This window comes from Hesperophylax consimilis, chromosome 10 (genome assembly GCF_061612785.1).
Source record: "Hesperophylax consimilis isolate HC1 chromosome 10, BYU_Hcon_1.0, whole genome shotgun sequence".
Classification (NCBI taxonomy): Eukaryota; Metazoa; Arthropoda; class Insecta; order Trichoptera; family Limnephilidae; genus Hesperophylax; species Hesperophylax consimilis.
The window spans coordinates 857,809-881,291 of NC_142845.1; the positions used below are offsets into that span (position 1 = coordinate 857,809).

The 23,483-nt window shown below is 39.2% G+C and overlaps 1 protein-coding gene across 1 annotated transcript in view; it reads right to left on the reverse strand.

The window, feature by feature from the left end:
• The window catches only part of LOC149420133 (glycoprotein-N-acetylgalactosamine 3-beta-galactosyltransferase 1-like), a 109,912-nt gene that overhangs the window by 78,154 nt on the left and 8,275 nt on the right, over positions 1–23,483 (reverse strand). The window lies entirely within an intron of this gene.

Genomic DNA, 23,483 nt, shown 5'->3' on the forward strand with positions numbered 1-23,483 from the left:
CTCAAGACTCAGGTATGCATGTTATCAACTTTCTGGTCCTTTACGAATATAACTATTGGCAGTTTTCCTAGTTTTGAAAGCCAACATAATAATTTCTCTCATGAGCATGATTTTTTGACTAAAGTTAAAAACACCTTTAAAAAGGGATATAAATTAATTAAAAGCGGTGATATATAAGCTTCATATAAGCCCCTACGTGAACTATTTAACCTTGTTTTTGTTTCATCACTTTTCATGACTTTATATTATCTTTTAAAGTTTTCACTTTCAAAAATACACTTATTACACGCAACACAACCCAACGCACTGTGCAGATCGGCGCGCATAAATAAACCACTCATTCACCGTAATCGGTGAAAGAATGATGGCGTTGGTTGTTTTGAATGAAGTGCTTGTTTTGACTACTGAATATCGCAATACTACAAAAATTCAAATTTGCGATGCGCGTGTAGGGCAAATTTAGGTACACGTTGGCCCTGGAACGTAGTATCAAGTATCATTGCCTTAAATGTCGTACAAAAAATATCTAGGTTTCTAATGCACGTATTGTGTTTAAAAAGATATCCATACAAAGCAGACATTAATTCAAGCTTTTTGTGAAACGGACATATTTATAATGTTAACGCCTGCAAACAGATCAGTGGGTGTTGTTGGCATGAATTCTCATAGCAAAAAGTAATAGACGATAACTTGAAGAGATTACTAATTTGCATCGGTTTTATCCAAAGGCATTAGAATACAAGTCTAATATCTCTGGTTTTATCGTTGTTTTCCTACAGGATTACGTAGCTGGCAAATTCAGTCGGTCTCCAATGGCCAACTACCCGCTACATATTCTCGAATCGTAAAATCAGTAGAGAGGATAATCTGTAAGAAAATTCAATCATCCATGTTGTTAGTTTTGGTAGAAATACTTGCTGCGGTAGGGGTGACTATTTACGTGATATTCACGTGGAACTACGGCCTTTCGAAGGATATGAAATTCCTCACACAGGTATTTTTATACTTAAGGCCCCGTTGTAAGCGTTCAAATGCTTTAGATGCATTTAAAGATACACTGTGAATTTATCTATAACATATTAAATAATAGAACAAAACGCTTTTTAATATTTCTATTTTTGCAACTGACAATTCATGGTGGAATTCCATTATAATATATTATAAAAACAGTTTATTTTTAAACAAGTTCTGCTGTGTAATTACACAGCAGAAATTGTTTAAAAATAAACTGTTTTTATAAACCCAATAATAATATTATTGTATATATAAAAAAAATAATATAATAATATATTATAATAAAACAAATATGAAACTTTTTTCAACTTTAATTTAATTGACCGTAACCGGTTTCAGCTCGTTAAAGCCATCTTCAGACTGGTAATAATTGACTGTAACCGGTTTCAGCTCGTCAAAGCCATCTTCAGACTGGTACTAATTGACCGTAACCGGTTTCAGCTCGTTAAAGCCATCTTCAGACTGGTACTAATTGACTGTAACCGGTTTCAGCCATCTTCAAACTGGTACTAATTATTCTTAGGTACTCTACGGTTTACATACATAACATATGGGGGAGGGAGAGGGGTGGTCTACAAGGGTTTTTAATCAATTATATTAATTACATATACTGTATTAATAATTGTCGCAGTTCACATGGTAAACGCCTGAGTTTTAAATTTTTCTCTCTTATATTTATTGTTGATTAAAATTCTCCCTAGAGAATACACATCATAAAAAGCTGTTTTGCATTTATCATTATTAGTTAATCTGGATATTTTTTTCGATATTTCTCCAATATAAGGTATTTCAACCCATTGTTTAGTGATATTTTTTCATTTTTATTTTCAAGGCCTTGTGAAATGATTGTTAATTTCCGTTTTCTTTAATAAACTATCAATAGTTTCGCTCTTGTATCCATTGTTCTTTGCTATGGTTGTTGTAATATTTAATTGATTAGTATAATTTATATAATTCAAAGGAACATGTAAAAGTCTGTGAAGGAGTGAATAGAATTTTTAATTCAAACTGAAAGCAATTTTCCTTGACTAGTAAAAAATTGTAATTAAACACAGTAGTTGTATGGTATCAAAAATTATTACGTTTAATTTTTCAATTTGGAAGGCGTTTTCGGGTGCCGCCGCCTCGGGAAGAAATTATTGGTGTCCGGGTTCATCGGGAGAGATGTGTTCAGGAGGCGCCTGCCCACCAGCTTCGTGGTGTGCCAGATCGGGAGAGGCTGCTTTGGGGAGTTCCTTTGACCTCTCCAACTTGTTTCTTTTGACCTATCGGGAGGGACAGATCGTTCGTCCGTCACTCCTAGACGTTCTGATCCCTAGATTCCTACCCACCCATAACTTTTCCCAGAATAATCATCAATAATCTTTAACCAACACGGCTTTTACCAATTCGGGATCTCTTATAACCCGCAGCTTGTAAAGCCCATTGTAGGAAGCGTTGTTGAACTTTCTGTTAAATTTGTTTATACCTATCTTGTTAAATTTGTTTAAACTTATCTTGTTAGATTTTTTTATACCCATGTTGCTAAATTTTGAAAAAAAATTAAAAACTATTTCCTTTATTATCAACTAGCAAACGTGTACCCGGCGTTGCTAGGGGTTGTGAATGGTTTTGTGTAAGGTTTTGTATAACTAGCTGACGTGTACCCGGCGTTGCTAGGGGTTGTGAATGGTTTTGTGTAAGGTTTTGTATAACTAGCTGACGTGTACCCGGCGTTGCTAGGGGTTGTGAATGGTTTTGTGTAAGGTTTTGTATAACTAGCTGACGTGTACCCGGCGTTGCTAGGGGTTGTGAATGGTTTTGTGTAAGGTTTTGTATAACTAGCTGACGTGTACCCGGCGTTGCTAGGGGTTGTGAATGGTTTGAAGTAAGGTTTTGTATAACTAGCTGACGTGTACCCGGCGTTGCTAGGGGTTGTGAATGGTTTTGTGTAAGGTTTTGTATAACTAGCTGACGTGTACCCGGCGTTGCTAGGGGTTGTGAATGGTTTGAAGTAAGGTTTTGTATAACTAGCTGACGTGTACCCGGCGTTGCTAGGGGTTGTGAATGGTTTGAAGTAAGGTTTTGTATAACTAGCTGACGTGTACCCGGCGTTGCTAGGGGTTGTGAATGGTTTTGTGTAAGGTTTTGTATAACTAGCTGACGTGTACCCGGCGTTGCTAGGGGTTGTGAATGGTTTGAAGTAAGGTTTTGTATAACTAGCTGACGTGTACCCGGCGTTGCTAGGGGTTGTGAATGGTTTTGTGTAAGGTTTTGTATAACTAGCTGACGTGTACCCGGCGTTGCTAGGGGTTGTGAATGGTTTTGTGTAAGGTTTTGTATAACTAGCTGACGTGTACCCGGCGTTGCTAGGGGTTGTGAATGGTTTTGTGTAAGGTTTTGTATAACTAGCTGACGTGTACCCGGCGTTGCTAGGGGTTGTGAATGGTTTGAAGTAAGGTTTTGTATAACTAGCTGACGTGTACCCGGCGTTGCTAGGGGTTGTGAATGGTTTGAAGTAAGGTTTTGTATAACTAGCTGACGTGTACCCGGCGTTGCTAGGGGTTGTGAATGGTTTTGTGTAAGGTTTTGTATAACTAGCTGACGTGTACCCGGCGTTGCTAGGGGTTGTGAATGGTTTTGTGTAAGGTTTTGTATAACTAGCTGACGTGTACCCGGCGTTGCTAGGGGTTGTGAATGGTTTTGTGTAAGGTTTTGTATAACTAGCTGACGTGTACCCGGCGTTGCTAGGGGTTGTGAATGGTTTTGTGTAAGGTTTTGTATAACTAGCTGACGTGTACCCGGCGTTGCTAGGGGTTGTGAATGGTTTGAAGTAAGGTTTTGTATAACTAGCTGACGTGTACCCGGCGTTGCTAGGGGTTGTGAATGGTTTGAAGTAAGGTTTTGTATAACTAGCTGACGTGTACCCGGCGTTGCTAGGGGTTGTGAATGGTTTTGTGTAAGGTTTTGTATAACTAGCTGACGTGTACCCGGCGTTGCTAGGGGTTGTGAATGGTTTTGTGTAAGGTTTTGTATAACTAGCTGACGTGTACCCGGCGTTGCTAGGGGTTGTGAATGGTTTTGTGTAAGGTTTTGTATAACTAGCTGACGTGTACCCGGCGTTGCTAGGGGTTGTGAATGGTTTTGTGTAAGGTTTTGTATAACTAGCTGACGTGTACCCGGCGTTGCTAGGGGTTGTGAATGGTTTTGTGTAAGGTTTTGTATAACTAGCTGACGTGTACCCGGCGTTGCTAGGGGTTGTGAATGGTTTGAAGTAAGGTTTTGTATAACTAGCTGACGTGTACCCGGCGTTGCTAGGGGTTGTGAATGGTTTGAAGTAAGGTTTTGTATAACTAGCTGACGTGTACCCGGCGTTGCTAGGGGTTGTGAATGGTTTTGTGTAAGGTTTTGTATAACTAGCTGACGTGTACCCGGCGTTGCTAGGGGTTGTGAATGGTTTTGTGTAAGGTTTTGTATAACTAGCTGACGTGTACCCGGCGTTGCTAGGGGTTGTGAATGGTTTTGTGTAAGGTTTTGTATAACTAGCTGACGTGTACCCGGCGTTGCTAGGGGTTGTGAATGGTTTTGTGTAAGGTTTTGTATAACTAGCTGACGTGTACCCGGCGTTGCTAGGGGTTGTGAATGGTTTGAAGTAAGGTTTTGTATAACTAGCTGACGTGTACCCGGCGTTGCTAGGGGTTGTGAATGGTTTTGTGTAAGGTTTTGTATAACTAGCTGACGTGTACCCGGCGTTGCTAGGGGTTGTGAATGGTTTGAAGTAAGGTTTTGTATAACTAGCTGACGTGTACCCGGCGTTGCTAGGGGTTGTGAATGGTTTTGTGTAAGGTTTTGTATAACTAGCTGACGTGTACCCGGCGTTGCTAGGGGTTGTGAATGGTTTTGTGTAAGGTTTTGTATAACTAGCTGACGTGTACCCGGCGTTGCTAGGGGTTGTGAATGGTTTGAAGTAAGGTTTTGTATAACTAGCTGACGTGTACCCGGCGTTGCTAGGGGTTGTGAATGGTTTTGTGTAAGGTTTTGTATAACTAGCTGACGTGTACCCGGCGTTGCTAGGGGTTGTGAATGGTTTGAAGTAAGGTTTTGTATAACTAGCTGACGTGTACCCGGCGTTGCTAGGGGTTGTGAATGGTTTTGTGTAAGGTTTTGTATAACTAGCTGACGTGTACCCGGCGTTGCTAGGGGTTGTGAATGGTTTTGTGTAAGGTTTTGTATAACTAGCTGACGTGTACCCGGCGTTGCTAGGGGTTGTGAATGGTTTGAAGTAAGGTTTTGTATAACTAGCTGACGTGTACCCGGCGTTGCTAGGGGTTGTGAATGGTTTTGTGTAAGGTTTTGTATAACTAGCTGACGTGTACCCGGCGTTGCTAGGGGTTGTGAATGGTTTGAAGTAAGGTTTTGTATAACTAGCTGACGTGTACCCGGCGTTGCTAGGGGTTGTGAATGGTTTTGTGTAAGGTTTTGTATAACTAGCTGACGTGTACCCGGCGTTGCTAGGGGTTGTGAATGGTTTGAAGTAAGGTTTTGTATAACTAGCTGACGTGTACCCGGCGTTGCTAGGGGTTGTGAATGGTTTTGTGTAAGGTTTTGTATAACTAGCTGACGTGTACCCGGCGTTGCTAGGGGTTGTGAATGGTTTGAAGTAAGGTTTTGTATAACTAGCTGACGTGTACCCGGCGTTGCTAGGGGTTGTGAATGGTTTGAAGTAAGGTTTTGTATAACTAGCTGACGTGTACCCGGCGTTGCTAGGGGTTGTGAATGGTTTTGTGTAAGGTTTTGTATAACTAGCTGACGTGTACCCGGCGTTGCTAGGGGTTGTGAATGGTTTTGTGTAAGGTTTTGTATAACTAGCTGACGTGTACCCGGCGTTGCTAGGGGTTGTGAATGGTTTTGTGTAAGGTTTTGTATAACTAGCTGACGTGTACCCGGCGTTGCTAGGGGTTGTGAATGGTTTTGTGTAAGGTTTTGTATAACTAGCTGACGTGTACCCGGCGTTGCTAGGGGTTGTGAATGGTTTGAAGTAAGGTTTTGTATAACTAGCTGACGTGTACCCGGCGTTGCTAGGGGTTGTGAATGGTTTTGTGTAAGGTTTTGTATAACTAGCTGACGTGTACCCGGCGTTGCTAGGGGTTGTGAATGGTTTGAAGTAAGGTTTTGTATAACTAGCTGACGTGTACCCGGCGTTGCTAGGGGTTGTGAATGGTTTTGTGTAAGGTTTTGTATAACTAGCTGACGTGTACCCGGCGTTGCTAGGGGTTGTGAATGGTTTGAAGTAAGGTTTTGTATAACTAGCTGACGTGTACCCGGCGTTGCTAGGGGTTGTGAATGGTTTGAAGTAAGGTTTTGTATAACTAGCTGACGTGTACCCGGCGTTGCTAGGGGTTGTGAATGGTTTTGTGTAAGGTTTTGTATAACTAGCTGACGTGTACCCGGCGTTGCTAGGGGTTGTGAATGGTTTTGTGTAAGGTTTTGTATAACTAGCTGACGTGTACCCGGCGTTGCTAGGGGTTGTGAATGGTTTGAAGTAAGGTTTTGTATAACTAGCTGACGTGTACCCGGCGTTGCTAGGGGTTGTGAATGGTTTTGTGTAAGGTTTTGTATAACTAGCTGACGTGTACCCGGCGTTGCTAGGGGTTGTGAATGGTTTGAAGTAAGGTTTTGTATAACTAGCTGACGTGTATCCGGCGTTGCTAGGGGTTGTGAATGGTTTTGTGTAAGGTTTTGTATAACTAGCTGACGTGTACCCGGCGTTGCTAGGGGTTGTGAATGGTTTGAAGTAAGGTTTTGTATAACTAGCTGACGTGTACCCGGCGTTGCTAGGGGTTGTGAATGGTTTTGTGTAAGGTTTTGTATAACTAGCTGACGTGTACCCGGCGTTGCTAGGGGTTGTGAATGGTTTTGTGTAAGGTTTTGTATAACTAGCTGACGTGTACCCGGCGTTGCTAGGGGTTGTGAATGGTTTGAAGTAAGGTTTTGTATAACTAGCTGACGTGTACCCGGCGTTGCTAGGGGTTGTGAATGGTTTTGTGTAAGGTTTTGTATAACTAGCTGACGTGTACCCGGCGTTGCTAGGGGTTGTGAATGGTTTTGTGTAAGGTTTTGTATAACTAGCTGACGTGTACCCGGCGTTGCTAGGGGTTGTGAATGGTTTTGTGTAAGGTTTTGTATAACTAGCTGACGTGTACCCGGCGTTGCTAGGGGTTGTGAATGGTTTGAAGTAAGGTTTTGTATAACTAGCTGACGTGTACCCGGCGTTGCTAGGGGTTGTGAATGGTTTTGTGTAAGGTTTTGTATAACTAGCTGACGTGTACCCGGCGTTGCTAGGGGTTGTGAATGGTTTGAAGTAAGGTTTTGTATAACTAGCTGACGTGTACCCGGCGTTGCTAGGGGTTGTGAATGGTTTTGTGTAAGGTTTTGTATAACTAGCTGACGTGTACCCGGCGTTGCTAGGGGTTGTGAATGGTTTTGTGTAAGGTTTTGTATAACTAGCTGACGTGTACCCGGCGTTGCTAGGGGTTGTGAATGGTTTTGTGTAAGGTTTTGTATAACTAGCTGACGTGTACCCGGCGTTGCTAGGGGTTGTGAATGGTTTTGTGTAAGGTTTTGTATAACTAGCTGACGTGTACCCGGCGTTGCTAGGGGTTGTGAATGGTTTGAAGTAAGGTTTTGTATAACTAGCTGACGTGTACCCGGCGTTGCTAGGGGTTGTGAATGGTTTTGTGTAAGGTTTTGTATAACTAGCTGACGTGTACCCGGCGTTGCTAGGGGTTGTGAATGGTTTTGTGTAAGGTTTTGTATAACTAGCTGACGTGTACCCGGCGTTGCTAGGGGTTGTGAATGGTTTTGTGTAAGGTTTTGTATAACTAGCTGACGTGTACCCGGCGTCGCTAGGGGTTGTGAATGGTTTTGTGTAAGGTTTTGTATAACTAGCTGACGTGTACCCGGCGTTGCTAGGGGTTGTGAATGGTTTTGTGTAAGGTTTTGTATAACTAGCTGACGTGTACCCGGCGTTGCTAGGGGTTGTGAATGGTTTGAAGTAAGGTTTTTTATAACTAGCTGACGTGTACCCGGCGTTGCTAGGGGTTGTGAATGGTTTTGTGTAAGGTTTTGTACAACTAGCTGACGTGTACCCGGCGTTGCTAGGGGTTGTGAATGGTTTTGTGTAAGGTTTTGTATAACTAGCTGACGTGTACCCGGCGTTGCTAGGGGTTGTGAATGGTTTGAAGTAAGGTTTTGTATAACTAGCTGACGTGTACCCGGCGTTGCTAGGGGTTGTGAATGGTTTGAAGTAAGGTTTTGTATAACTAGCTGACGTGTACCCGGCGTTGCTAGGGGTTGTGAATGGTTTTGTGTAAGGTTTTGTATAACTAGCTGACGTGTACCCGGCGTTGCTAGGGGTTGTGAATGGTTTGAAGTAAGGTTTTGTATAACTAGCTGACGTGTACCCGGCGTTGCTAGGGGTTGTGAATGGTTTGAAGTAAGGTTTTGTATAACTAGCTGACGTGTACCCGGCGTTGCTAGGGGTTGTGAATGGTTTTGTGTAAGGTTTTGTATAACTAGCTGACGTGTACCCGGCGTTGCTAGGGGTTGTGAATGGTTTGAAGTAAGGTTTTGTATAACTAGCTGTCGTGTACCCGGCGTTGCTAGGGGTTGTGAATGGTTTGAAGTAAGGTTTTGTATAACTAGCTGACGTGTACCCGGCGTTGCTAGGGGTTGTGAATGGTTTTGTGTAAGGTTTTGTATAACTAGCTGACGTGTACCCGGCGTTGCTAGGGGTTGTGAATGGTTTTGTGTAAGGTTTTGTATAACTAGCTGACGTGTACCCGGCGTTGCTAGGGGTTGTGAATGGTTTGAAGTAAGGTTTTGTATAACTAGCTGACGTGTACCCGGCGTTGCTAGGGGTTGTGAATGGTTTTGTGTAAGGTTTTGTATAACTAGCTGACGTGTACCCGGCGTTGCTAGGGGTTGTGAATGGTTTTGTGTAAGGTTTTGTATAACTAGCTGACGTGTACCCGGCGTTGCTAGGGGTTGTGAATGGTTTGAAGTAAGGTTTTGTATAACTAGCTGACGTGTACCCGGCGTTGCTAGGGGTTGTGAATGGTTTGAAGTAAGGTTTTGTATAACTAGCTGACGTGTACCCGGCGTTGCTAGGGGTTGTGAATGGTTTTGTGTAAGGTTTTGTATAACTAGCTGACGTGTACCCGGCGTTGCTAGGGGTTGTGAATGGTTTGAAGTAAGGTTTTGTATAACTAGCTGACGTGTACCCGGCGTTGCTAGGGGTTGTGAATGGTTTTGTGTAAGGTTTTGTATAACTAGCTGACGTGTACCCGGCGTTGCTAGGGGTTGTGAATGGTTTGAAGTAAGGTTTTGTATAACTAGCTGACGTGTACCCGGCGTTGCTAGGGGTTGTGAATGGTTTTGTGTAAGGTTTTGTATAACTAGCTGACGTGTACCCGGCGTTGCTAGGGGTTGTGAATGGTTTGAAGTAAGGTTTTGTATAACTAGCTGACGTGTACCCGGCGTTGCTAGGGGTTGTGAATGGTTTGAAGTAAGGTTTTGTATAACTAGCTGACGTGTACCCGGCGTTGCTAGGGGTTGTGAATGGTTTTGTGTAAGGTTTTGTATAACTAGCTGACGTGTACCCGGCGTTGCTAGGGGTTGTGAATGGTTTGAAGTAAGGTTTTGTATAACTAGCTGACGTGTACCCGGCGTTGCTAGGGGTTGTGAATGGTTTTGTGTAAGGTTTTGTATAACTAGCTGACGTGTACCCGGCGTTGCTAGGGGTTGTGAATGGTTTGAAGTAAGGTTTTGTATAACTAGCTGACGTGTACCCGGCGTTGCTAGGGGTTGTGAATGGTTTTGTGTAAGGTTTTGTATAACTAGCTGACGTGTACCCGGCGTTACTAGGGGTTGTGAATGGTTTGAAGTAAGGTTTTGTATAACTAGCTGACGTGTACCCGGCGTTGCTTGGGGTTGTGAATGGTTTGAAGTAAGGTTTTGTATAACTAGCTGACGTGTACCCGGCGTTGCTAGGGGTTGTGAATGGTTTTGTGTAAGGTTTTGTATAACTAGCTGACGTGTACCCGTCGTTGCTAGGGGTTGTGAATGGTTTTGTGTAAGGTTTTGTATAACTAGCTGACGTGTACCCGGCGTTGCTAGGGGTTGTGAATGGTTTTGTGTAAGGTTTTGTATAACTAGCTGACGTGTACCCGGCGTTGCTAGGGGTTGTGAATGGTTTTGTGTAAGGTTTTGTATAACTAGCTGACGTGTACCCGGCGTTGCTAGGGGTTGTGAATGGTTTTGTGTAAGGTTTTGTATAACTAGCTGACGTGTACCCGGCGTTGCTAGGGGTTGTGAATGGTTTTGTGTAAGGTTTTGTATAGCTAGCTGACGTGTACCCGGCGTTGCTAGGGGTTGTGAATGGTTTTGTGTAAGGTTTTGTATAACTAGCTGACGTGTACCCGGCGTTGCTAGGGGTTGTGAATGGTTTGAAGTAAGGTTTTGTATAACTAGCTGACGTGTACCCGTCGTTGCTAGGGGTTGTGAATGGTTTTGTGTAAGGTTTTGTATAACTAGCTGACGTGTACCCGGCGTTGCTAGGGGTTGTGAATGGTTTGAAGTAAGATTTTGAGATTGTTTATTCGAGTGTACCGGAAAACTGGGTTCATTTTTTTGGAAATAATATTATTGTAAAGAATTAAAAAAAGTTAACGGACGTCCACGACTACTTCAAACATTGAATTCCACTTAATACAATCTCCTTACACCTGTAAGAATTTGTGGGTGTTATGATTAAAATGTATTGCAGATGAAAGGATGAACATAATATAAATATGATAAATTTTCGAGAATGATTTTTTTTTGCATAAATAAAAAAATACAAAACAAAGAATGCTGAAAACTTCATTTCGCCGCAAACAAAAGCTGCAGGTTGGGAATGCCTGGTTTAGGACAAGTCATATTATTGTTATATCTCCTGGTGTCGGGTGCACGTGACCGGGTTCCTAATCAATACGGCCTTCAAGTTAAACGACTATTATGCAATGGAACAATTGATAACGATAGACATCCGTTTGTTATTTTGTTAATAGATTCAATGGTCGGTCAGATTACATGGTCATTTAAAAAATAAATCATGATGTTACATAAAACGTAAAATACCAAAAGCATCAACTATTCCATTTCTCTTTTTAGATTTATTTCTCATTGTTTTATTAGACTGTTATGAAGATAAATGATTGCCTCACATGATCAGGGCAAGAGACCACAACGTTACGTGTTGTAGTTAATAATTATACAAATATTATACTGTTATCTTTTTATTTCTGTGAAATGCATTCTAAAATGTTTTTTTATGCGCAGTTTGAAAACCAGCAAAGTCATTTTAGATTTCTTTCAAAAACTTTTGTCGATATATAAATAATTTAAAATGTTTAAAAAAATTTTATTCATCGCAGATGAATAATCTATCTTGTTATGTTGCCGAAAAAATTGGGAAAAAATTCAAAATAAATCGATATGATTAGATCGATAAAAAACGTTTTTTTGGGTTCTCTCTATGATGTAGGTTCGCCAGTTTCCGACTTGTACTGAATGCTGAACATCAACCAACTTATATATCTAATAAAAATTAATTTCTAAAAAGAAAATTATGTTAAAAAATTTAAATATTTGTGTAAAATAAAATATAATTCACTTATTGGCGATGTTTTTTTCCTGCATAAATCAAAACAGGCGGCTGGTATTAAGCGAGAATTCAAACCTTATTGCCATCTACATAAGGAGTGTTATCGTCCCGATTTCAAGGAACACGACGTGGTGCATCGCCTTAATGCGACGCTCAATGCTAAATCACTATTTTTGACACAGACATATCAATATTAGTAGATCTGCCCTAAGTGGTTAAAAGCGTATTATTCCCCACTCCCCATACCGGTTCCATTGGAGCCGGCTAGGATCGCGTATGGCCTCCCGTGAATCTGACGACTGACTGAAAATGTGACGTCATCATTCTTGTGCGAACTAGCGTCGAGCTATGGTCGAGGCATCATCGGTTCATTTTACGAAATAACACGGCAAAATGGTGGCTTGTGCTATGAAAACTTGTAAAAATAGATGTGAAAAATAGAAAATACCCAATTGTCGTATTACATTCCATATGTAAGCATTATGTTACTTTATTTTACGGCTATTCACATCGTATAATATGGATCAGTTGTAGAAACATATACTATCACATCTTGATACATCTGGACGCAAAACACAAAGCCGTTTGCATAAGAATCAGGGATGTGCCATCGCCTTTTGCGCCTTGATAAAATACATTGTACCGGACAGCAGATGGGTGTACCTAATAATTAATTAATAATTAAGAAAATGAATATTCTAATATCACACATTTTACGATGAAGAATCCTTTGAGGCTTATCTCGCACGATGAGTCATCTTGCTAAGAATTTAAAGCCCCGTACACGTGTCATATCGCCAGTTCAAGGATGAATTACTCGCACGACAAACCGTGGGACCTCAGTATATGTTTAGATTTAAAAATAATTACTCCACATTAACACGTGTAGAAATTGTTGAATTCGAACCCAATAAATTCGCAAACAACTGGCTCAACCACGACATTCGCAAGTTGTGTTTCTTTTCAAATCCTTACCCAAGGTGCCCCAAGAGGAAACCGGCATTTACAGTCAATGTCACTGGCGTAGGTGTCCAGTATATACATATTCGTATCATTGTATTTTGTCATCCGAACTCCGTCGTATTAATAAAGGATAATAAACCAATCATTTTTAAATTTATTCCACTTCAATGGCGTTATTACTAAACGAGTTTTGAATTTTACACAACTCATAAACAACACTTAATATAGGATAAATGGTTGGTTATCAATTGCGAAAAATTGGTATGTTTGGAAGTAAAATGTAGATACAGTGAGCATGTTTGGAATGAAAAATTTATGTGTCATTTTGCGGTCCGATGATATTTTTTTATCTATTCAAATTAAAAATATAATATTTTTCTATCGCACGTTGCCACCGATCATATATTATCTTTGGATCATACTATCACACGTCGAAACGGACTACGTGTTAGGTACGCGCTTGTTTCGTATGTACGGTACTGCTGGAACGAGAAGGAGTGCATATCACGTAATGCGCTAGGTTATACTGAGTGGCGATGTGTGATAGAAAATCATGTTTTTTGTTTTTAATTGAAAAAGTGTCATCGGACGGCAAAATGATGTCCAAATTTTTACTCCAAATACTCTTAGGAATCGCTGGTAAAAGCTGTGTGTATATAATTTAATTTGTTTTTTTAGTTGTTTTACATTTCTATTATCTTCTTAAAAGTGAAATGTTATATATTTTCTTAAAGATTTCATTATTTTATTATTAATAGGAACAGAGCGGTTGTGACAACTCTCCAACATTGGTCGAATGTAGCGATTCTCATTGTTTACTGGGAAATAAATTATGAAACATTTATAAAAGTGTCTTAACTAAATACGTAAACAAAATATTCTACTCTCAAAATAGAAGAAATTTACTTTGCCGAATTTGGACTTCGCAAATTTGTTCATAACATGGCCAGTAATTTGCGCTCCCATGTAAAAATGTCTATTCATTCAAAAACAGATTTTACTTTTAAGAACTAAATGGTGATATTATAATGCGATATGCCTATATACTGTCAGATTGATTTATTGACGAATCACAGTCAGCTTTCCCCTCTGCGTCCCGCAACTGTTGGTTTTACCCCTCACCCTTAAGTTTTAGTCTATTAATATTCATATGTCTGTGATTTTCGAGTATTCTTTATTATGAATTGGTTTACATTGGTTTAAAAAATATGCTTTATATAAATTTAAGCTTTTTCCATCGTTTCCTTTGAATAGAATTACACTAACTTCGGGAGTTGATTCTACATGATCCGAAAGTACAAATAAAAATACGAATAAATTATTTCGAACATACAATCTTTTAAGTTAGCTTCAAGTAATATGTATGTTTTATACGACAGAACAGGCTAATATTACGTGCATACCTAACTTTTTAATCGTGCAATTTTTGGAAAAATTAGTGTATGGATATTGGTAAAAACGGTATTTCCCTGAGACAGAAGGACCGAACTACGAATGATGGTTCGTTAAGAGGAAGCTACAAGCCAAAAATGTGTGTATTCTTGGTATACCTTGCATCGTAGGTAATAGGCATTAAAATCACTTTACAAACGGAGTCTAGGAACGTTCGATTTCAAGAATAAAACTGTTTTTTTTTATTTATTTTGTAAATAATTTTATAAGAAAGCAAAAAAGTTAATCAAGTTAAACTGTCACAAATAATCTTAGCTATAATACTGTATTTTTTAAAGTTTTTCCTTTATGCCTTCATACATTTCTATTGAAAAAATATATTTTTTAGTACTTTGCATTTATTTTTTTTATTCAGTAATTTATTTATTTATTTGTATTCTACTCAAGCGAAGTGATAGGAAAACCTTCAATTTATCTAAAACATATTTTTTTATATTCATAATGTTTACCAATTCGTTATAAAGATTAATCAAAATAGTGATTTGGCATTAATCTTCGCCTTTAAGACGAGAAAGGTAAATAATAATATTGATATTAGAAAAATACATAACTGTATCAGCTGTCCAAACTCAAACTGTGGAGTTTTTGAGCCTTTCCTTGAAATCAGCAAGCCGATGTCTAATGAAGAAGGCTAAACTGTGATAGGAGGCTTGGCAAACATGGCTGAAGCGCTGCAATAGCGTGGGAGCTTACTTAACCTCTTAGGATAATTTGTTCGCTTTTGGGAACAGCTTTTGGTCTCATAGATATCGTTGTGTCTCCCTTACTGTCATAGCTTTAAATATGATCTAAACGGTATTAGAAAGAGAAAACACTACGTTTTTTATATTCAAATCTAGATGTTAACCACCGAATAATTAAAATGAAAACCCCTATGAAACAAGAGGTTCCGATCACAATTTGAGTAAAAGTATGAAATATAGTGATTTTTTTTGTGAAATAAAAAAATGAGGTGACAATAATTTTCATAATTTGTTTAATAAAGTGTGTGTTTTTTGTTCATCAGTAATTTTAGGTCAGGGTTTAGACGAAAAGTCTAATTTAACACTAGACTCTTATAGGTCGGGGTAATTCTAAATCTTTTCAAACAGCGTTTTTCTTCATCAGTAATTTTAGGTCAGGGTTTAGACGAAAAGTCTAATTTAAAACAATACCCTCATAGGTCGGGGTAATTCTAAATCTTTTAAAACAGAGTTTTTCTTCATCAGTAATTTTAGGTCAGGGTTTAGACGAAAAGTCTAATTTAAAACAATACCCTCATATATGATTTAAGATTTTCACGGCCAAAAGTATTTTTGTTATTTGTTTTTGGGGTATTATGCCGTGTTGCGCTAACTCCTTCTTTAGCCAACGTTTCGGACAGCATTGCAGTGTCCATCATCAGGGCAGATGTCTTATTTGAGGTTGTGTTAAAATGTGAGCTTAAGTATGAGGTTGTGATACCGTGTTGCCAGCTCCAACCCTCTGAGCTAACATTAACGTATCATTTTTTTATTTAAAGTGGTTTTCTTCGTTTAGCTCTGGTGTATCCGTCAATTACCGGATACCAAGAACTATTAAGCTTAACTCCATCGTCTCTATTAATGTTTACGGGATTTTTATGAATTTCAATGGCCTCCGTAATCAGCCGTGCTCTATAAGTTTTCGGTCTCCCCAGGATTTCAGGAACAAATCCAAAGTAATGCCCGGTGTCAATCAAATGCTCGGCAATTGCCGATTTGTCAGGGTGGCCGAGTTTACAAGCTCTGAAGTGTTCCGAAATTCTTTTGGAGATAGTCCGCTCTGTCTGGCCTACATAGACCTTGTCACATCCGGAACAGCTGAGTTTATACACTCCATCTGTTTCCAGAGGAAACTTAGTCTTTGCAGACCTCAGTAAGTCCTGTATCTTTGTTGTTGTTCCGAAGACAGTCTTGATATTTTCCTTTCTCAAAAGCTTGGCAATTTTGTCTGTCACATTGTGCACATAAGGCAGGAAGGCACAGCCTTTCGACTCTTGTTCAACTCTGTCTTCGTTTGGTGCAGATTTGGCTCTTATGATTTGCCTTGTCTGACTTGCTGGGTAGCCGTTACGCTCCAGTGCATCGGTCAGCTTCGTAAGTTCCGCTCCGATTTTATGTTCTTCGCATATTCTGGTCGCTCGGGTCACCAATGTATGGATAAGTCCTCTCTTCTGCGCTGGGTGGTGGTGCGAATCAGCGTGTAAGTACCGATTCGTATGGGTTGGTTTCCTATATACAGTATGCCCTAGGCTACCATCGTGTTTCCGCATCACCTCCACATCTAGAAAGGGCAGGATTTTATCTTCGTTTTCCAGTTCCATTGTGAATTTAATTTTGCTGTGGAGAGAATTAAGATGGTCCAGGAATTCGTTTAGTTTCTCCGTTCCATGAGGCCAAATGGCGAAGACATCGTCGACGTAGCGCCACCATACTTTAGGGACAGCCGAAGCTGTGTCGAGTGCCACTTCTTCAAACTTCTCCATAAAAAAGTTGGCTAGTACTGGCGATAACGGACTGCCCATCGCAACTCCCTCCAATTGCTCAAATAGTTCACCCTGAAATGCAAAGTATCCCGTTTTGAGGCAGTGTTCAAAAAGTTTGCAAATGTCTTCCTCATATATCTCCCTGAGCATTGTCATGGAGTCTTCTAGAGGCACATTTGTGAAAAGTGACACGACGTCAAAGCTGACCAGAATATCTCCTTCCTCAGTCTTAACTTTCTTGAGCTTACTTATCAGATCTGTTGAATCCTTAATCCACGATTCAGTTTTACCAGTTTGCATCTGCAGTAATCTTGAGAGGTATTGGGAAAGTTTGTATGTAGGAGCGCCAATAGCGCTGACAATCGGTCTCATTGGGATTTCCTTTTTATGTATTTTTGGGAGACCATACAGGGCAGGAGTTCTAGAGGCTTTTACAAAAAGCTTAGACCAATCCTCTTTCCTTCGCCATTTGGCCTCATGGAACGGAGAAACTAAACGAATTCCTGGACCATCTTAATTCTCTCCACAGCAAAATTAAATTCACAATGGAACTGGAAAACGAAGATAAAATCCTGCCCTTTCTAGATGTGGAGGTGATGCGGAAACACGATGGTAGCCTAGGGCATACTGTATATAGGAAACCAACCCATACGAATCGGTACTTACACGCTGATTCGCACCACCACCCAGCGCAGAAGAGAGGACTTATCCATACATTGGTGACCCGAGCGACCAGAATATGCGAAGAACATAAAATCGGAGCGGAACTTACGAAGCTGACCGATGCACTGGAGCGTAACGGCTACCCAGCAAGTCAGACAAGGCAAATCATAAGAGCCAAATCTGCACCAAACGAAGACAGAGTTGAACAAGAGTCGAAAGGCTGTGCCTTCCTGCCTTATGTGCACAATGTGACAGACAAAATTGCCAAGCTTTTGAGAAAGGAAAATATCAAGACTGTCTTCGGAACAACAACAAAGATACAGGACTTACTGAGGTCTCCAAAGACTAAGTTTCCTCTGGAAACAGATGGAGTGTATAAACTCAGCTGTTCCGGATGTGACAAGGTCTATGTAGGCCAGACAGAGCGGACTATCTCCAAAAGAATTTCGGAACACTTCAGAGCTTGTAAACTCGGCCACCCTGACAAATCGGCAATTGCCGAGCATTTGATTGACACCGGGCATTACTTTGGATTTGTTCCTGAAATCCTGGGGAGACCGAAAACTTATAGAGCACGGCTGATTACGGAGGCCATTGAAATTCATAAAAATCCCGTAAACATTAATAGAGACGATGGAGTTAAGCTTAATAGTTCTTGGTATCCGGTAATTGACGGATACACCAGAGCTAAACGAAGAAAACCACTTTAAATAAAAAAAATGATACGTTAATGTTAGCTCAGAGGGTTGGAGCTGGCAACACGGTATCACAACCTCATACTTAAGCTCACATTTTAACACAACCTCAAATAAGACATCTGCCCTGATGATGGACACTGCAATGCTGTCCGAAACGTTGGCTAAAGAAGGAGTTAGCGCAACACGGCATAATACCCCAAAAACAAATAACAAAAATACCCTCATAGGTCGGGGTAATTCTAAATCTTTTCAAACAGCGTTTTTCTTCATCAGTAATTTTAGGTCAGGGTTTAGACGAAAAGTCTAATTTAAAACAATACCCTCATAGGTCGGGGTAATTCTAAATCTTTTAAAACAGAGTTTTTCTTCATCAGTAATTTTAGGTCAGGGTTTAGACTAAAAGTCTAATTTAACACATTACCCTCATAGGTCGGTGTAATTCTAAATCTTTTCAAACAGAGTTTTTCTTCATCAGTAATTTTAGGTCAGGGTTTAGACGAAAAGTCTAAGTTAACACTATACCCTTATAGGTCGGGGTAGTTCTAAATCTTTTCAAACAGCGTTTTTCTTCATCAGTAATTTTAGGTCAGGGTTTAGACTAAAAGTCTAATTTAACACAATACCCTCATAGGTCGGGGTAATTCTAAATCTTTTCAAACAGAGTTTTTCTTCATCAGTAATTTTAGGTCAGGGTTTTGACGAAAAGTCTAATTTAACACTATATCCTTATAGGTCGGGGTAATTCTAAATCTTTTCAAACAGCATTTTTCGACCGGTTTCAGCCGTTGATAAAATTGTGAAGAAAAACGGTCATGTTTGTTATGCTCATCACCTGATCACTACTTGATTAAAAGTTTAAACGAACAGAGAATCGGAATTTAGTAAGAACCATTAATTTTTAGTAGTAAATGCGAGAAACTGGTTTGTGATCAATTTTGTGAAATAAAATTTTTAATTTGAGCTTTCGTGTTAGAGTAAATCGAGTCCAAATATGGACTTTTTCAGTCAAATTTTAAAAAAAATCGGTCGCTTCTATCAGATGTTTATGTTTTTTAAATTTTTTAGCCGTAAAGGAAAAATCATCGAAAAACTAAGTTTTTGGGGTTATCTATAATCTATGTGATGAGAACACCAGTTTCCCGTTTGTATTACGAGTTTCCGGACACCGTGTATAAAATAAAAATTAGACGTTTAAAACATTTACATAGAATAAAATTAACACAATGTAGCTGTTCCCGACCATAAATAAACAAGGTCCGTGTATACATAAAGACAATTTGTTTTCTACATATTTTCCAAAAATAATGTAAGTATAATTATGTGAACGATTTAAATATATTTATTTCCACTACACATATATACAGGGTGTATCGGCACTAACCCGACAAACTTTAACCAGCTATTCCTTAGCACATTTGGAGTAAAAAATGTTATGTACACTTTGCTGTCCGGTAACATTTTTTTTCTTTTAAAAACAAAAAATAAATAAAATTTCCACACTCCGCTACTGCCCACAGTATAGGGGTAAAATAATTGGCAACGCCGCGCTACTGTCATCTCTTTCACACATATTCTGTCTCAAGTCCCGTGTGGTTCCCGCCACCCCGTCTCGTATCAGTGGTCAGTGCTGTTTTGGGAGTTCGCATGTCATCAAGTTTCTAGTTTCGTTTTTGTTTTGTTATCTAAGTTTTTACTGTTGAAATATGCCCCTCAATTATCCACCTGCCGAGCAAGCAGATATTGTTTTTGTTTATGGATTTTGCAATGGAAATTCACGAGCAGCCGTAAGGGAGTATCGCATGAGGTTTCCTGGAAGACGCGTCCCACACCATGCTACCTTTGTCCAGGTTTGTACCCTATCAATTGTTTATTGAAACTATTTACATTCATTGATAATGCCAAAAAGCGCTTTTGAAATTTAAACTGGGAACATTAAAAACATAACAAGGGGCCACCAACTTTAAAAATGTAAATTGTACTTTAGGTGATTTGTGTTCAGTGGTCACTAAACGGCGTTTTAAAAAGTTAATTAATTTTAATCTCTAATAAATGCATCATTCACTGCAATTGAATTCACTCCCTTTCTCACCATGGGATTATTTAAATTACTTGAATTCAATTTCACCCCTGTGAATCCAAGATATCAACCGTACCTAGTTAAGAAAATTATAATTTAAAACACTTTGTTATACATTTTACTATAAAAAAATGAAATAAATGAAGAGAAAACGTAAGTTTTCTGATATGTGCCTAAAATAAGTGTTCTTTAAAAATAAAATGAGTGAAAAAGCCCGCGATTGTTTATTTGACATTATTACTGAGCTGAATAATAAAAGCAGTTGTTATTTGTTGTTTTGTTTCAGATGTATCAACAATTGCGTGACTGTGGCATCGGACGGATTGAAGGCGCCGGCGGAGGACACAACATCGTTCCTGTGGCAGTTGAGGAGAGAATCCTGAACTTAATTACCGAAGACCCCACGCTGTCCGTGCGTCGGGTCGCTCTGATGATAGGACACAGGGAACACATGGCGGTATGGAGAGTTCTGAAGAAGCACGGGCTCAAACCTTTTCACTATAGGCGCTGCCAAGGCCTCATGGAGAATGACCACTTTTCCAGAGTCGTGTACTGCAGAAGAATGCTGCATAATGTCATAAGAGATGCAGACTTCATGAAAAACATATTGTTTACCGACGAAGCACAGTTCACTAAAACAGGAGTGCTAAATGTGCACAACTTGCACCATTGGGCTGAACAAAACCCCAAGCTTGTTCGGGAGTCGTCGAGCCAGGACAGATTTTCCATCAACATGTGGGCAGGAATCCTGGGAAATCAAATACTCGGTCCAATCGAGTTGCCTCCCAGACTAAATGGACCGATGTATTTGGAGTTCTTACAAGTGCAACTGGGCGAGATTCTGGAAGATGTGAACCTCGAATTACTACGGAGAATGTGGTTCCAGCACGATGGAGCCCCACCACACTATTCGATTGCCGTGCGGAACTACTTGGATGTCGAGTTTCCTGGTCGTTGGATAGGCCGTGGAAGTCCGGCCATTGCTTGGCCACCAAGATCACCCGACCTGACCCCCCTGGATTACTACCTGTGGGGGGCTCTCAAGGAAAAAGTGTATGCTAAGCCAATAGCCTCAAGAGAGCAACTGCTCGAACGAGTGATGGAAGCCGCTGCAGAAATTAAAGCAAATCCTGCAAACTTAAATAATCAAAATATAACAAGACTACACGCTTGCATCGAAAATAATGGTAGTCACTTCGAACAAATGCTCCAATAAAAAAATTAACATAAACTACATGTCCGCATTTTCATTTATTATTTATTGGTAAAATTCTCACAATGTCATTCATTTACACATCAATATTACCTACATATCAATATTTAATAAAATCTGTAGAAGAGTATGCCCGTCGGCATTCAACAAGTTTTTCGACAAGTGTGTCGAAAAGCGTCTTCTCTCTTTCCTACACACTAAATATTAATGGTTAAAAATGAGACGACTGATGCTTGTAAGCGCGCCAATACGTAAAAACAACGAAACTCGAATAAGAATTGCCAGGTGGGTTTTTTAATCGCTTTAATCTGACTTTAAACAATAATTAAACACGTAAAAATTATTTAATATAATATTACAGTACAGTACTTTGAACCTTCGCAATAAATTTATTTGATTTTAAGTTTAGTTTGTAGAACTCCATTTCAATTTAGAGATTTTTTTTATTTTAACAGTCTTATTAAAAAATTTATAAAAACAGTGTGTTTATAAACAAGTTCTGCTAGTTGTAATTATTATTACGCGTGACAGCTGTTTCACCTTCTGACGGCATTATCAAACTTTGGTAAAGCCACTTACAGACGACGTAAGTGATAACTTTCTTTTTTTATTATTCTGGCTTTATTGATTTCCGAGTAAATTGTCGTAAATTATTATTTGCTAATCCCAATATTATTTGCTAATGCTAATAATTAAGTGAAATTTTAAACAATGCAATAATAGGATTATTGCATTGTTAATTTCACTTAATGTCGTTGGTATTTCCAACTGATGACTCAGGGGTTTATTTCCCTGAATAATTAAGTATTTTGGGGTCTAATTATTATGCATTTCATTACATCCGATAATTTAAACAATTTTTATGTTGAATTGGGGTAAGTTTTATGGCTAAGGGAAGGAGTGGAAGGTGAGGAAGTACCTGGATATTCAGATCTGGTCACCAAATACGGCTAGTCATTTCAAGCAACGTTTAAATTCTAAACCTGGATATTCAGATCTGGTCACCAAATACGGCTAGTCATTTCAAGCAACGTTTAAATTCTGAACCTGGATATTCAGATCTGGTCACCAAATACGGCTAGTCATTTCAAGTAACGTTTAAATTCTAAACCTGGATATTCAGATCTGGTCACCAAATACGGCTAGTCATTTCAAGCAACGTTTAAATTCTGAACCTGGATATTCAGATCTGGTCACCAAATACGGCTAGTCATTTCAAGCAACGTTTAAATTCTAAACCTGGATATTCAGATCTGGTCACCAAATACGGCTAGTCATTTCAAGCAACGTTTAAATTCTGAACCTGGATATTCAGATCTGGTCACCAAATACGGCTAGTCATTTCAAGCAACGTTTAAATTCTAAACCTGGATATTCAGATCTGGTCACCAAATACGGCTAGTCATTTCAAGCAACGTTTAAATTCTGAACCTGGATATTCAGATCTGGTCACCAAATACGGCTAGTCATTTCAAGCAACGTTTAAATTCTGAATTAATTAATCAATTACGAAAAAGCGTGGGGTTAAGAATATTTTTTTTAAATTATAGTTGTAATTTATTGTCGATTTTTTAAAAAAATTGCGATATTTTAAATAAAATTTAATAATTATTGTTTAAATAAATTAGCAATCTGGCAGCATTCATTTGCAGGTGGTCAATCCAATGCAGTCATGACGTTTGTGTGAGTGCTTTCCTTTGTCTCAGTGTGTTGCGCAGCAGTTTTATATGAACCGTTTTTTGATTCATCGGGATTGTTTTTAAAACTATACATTCTTTGTACCTTCAAATTAGTGGAAATAAACTTAAGTGTGTCAAGCTGCTCGTTATATTCCGGTAATTCTGGAAGGCTTTTAACATAAGCAATAATATTCATAAATCACATTCCGCGAAGTTGTAAATAACTAAATTTATTAAAAAATATACGTTGTAGGATAGCCTAGCAAGTAACATTTTGACAGAGCACTTACGGTGATTTAAAAAACAACGGCGCTGTTCAAATAATCCAATTATTATTATTGATAAGTACCTAAGTGAGGAAAATTGTTTTTAAAAGTGCTCAGAATTATTGGACTTCGATTATAAATTCAGGAAATCTACTAATTAGTTTCTTAGTTTCAAAATTAGACTATTTAATACGTGAAACGCGTAAGAGGTGAAACCAAAGCATTCCAGAGGTGAAACAATTTAGATACAAAAATAAAACTGATGTGTACAATACAAGAAGACAATCAG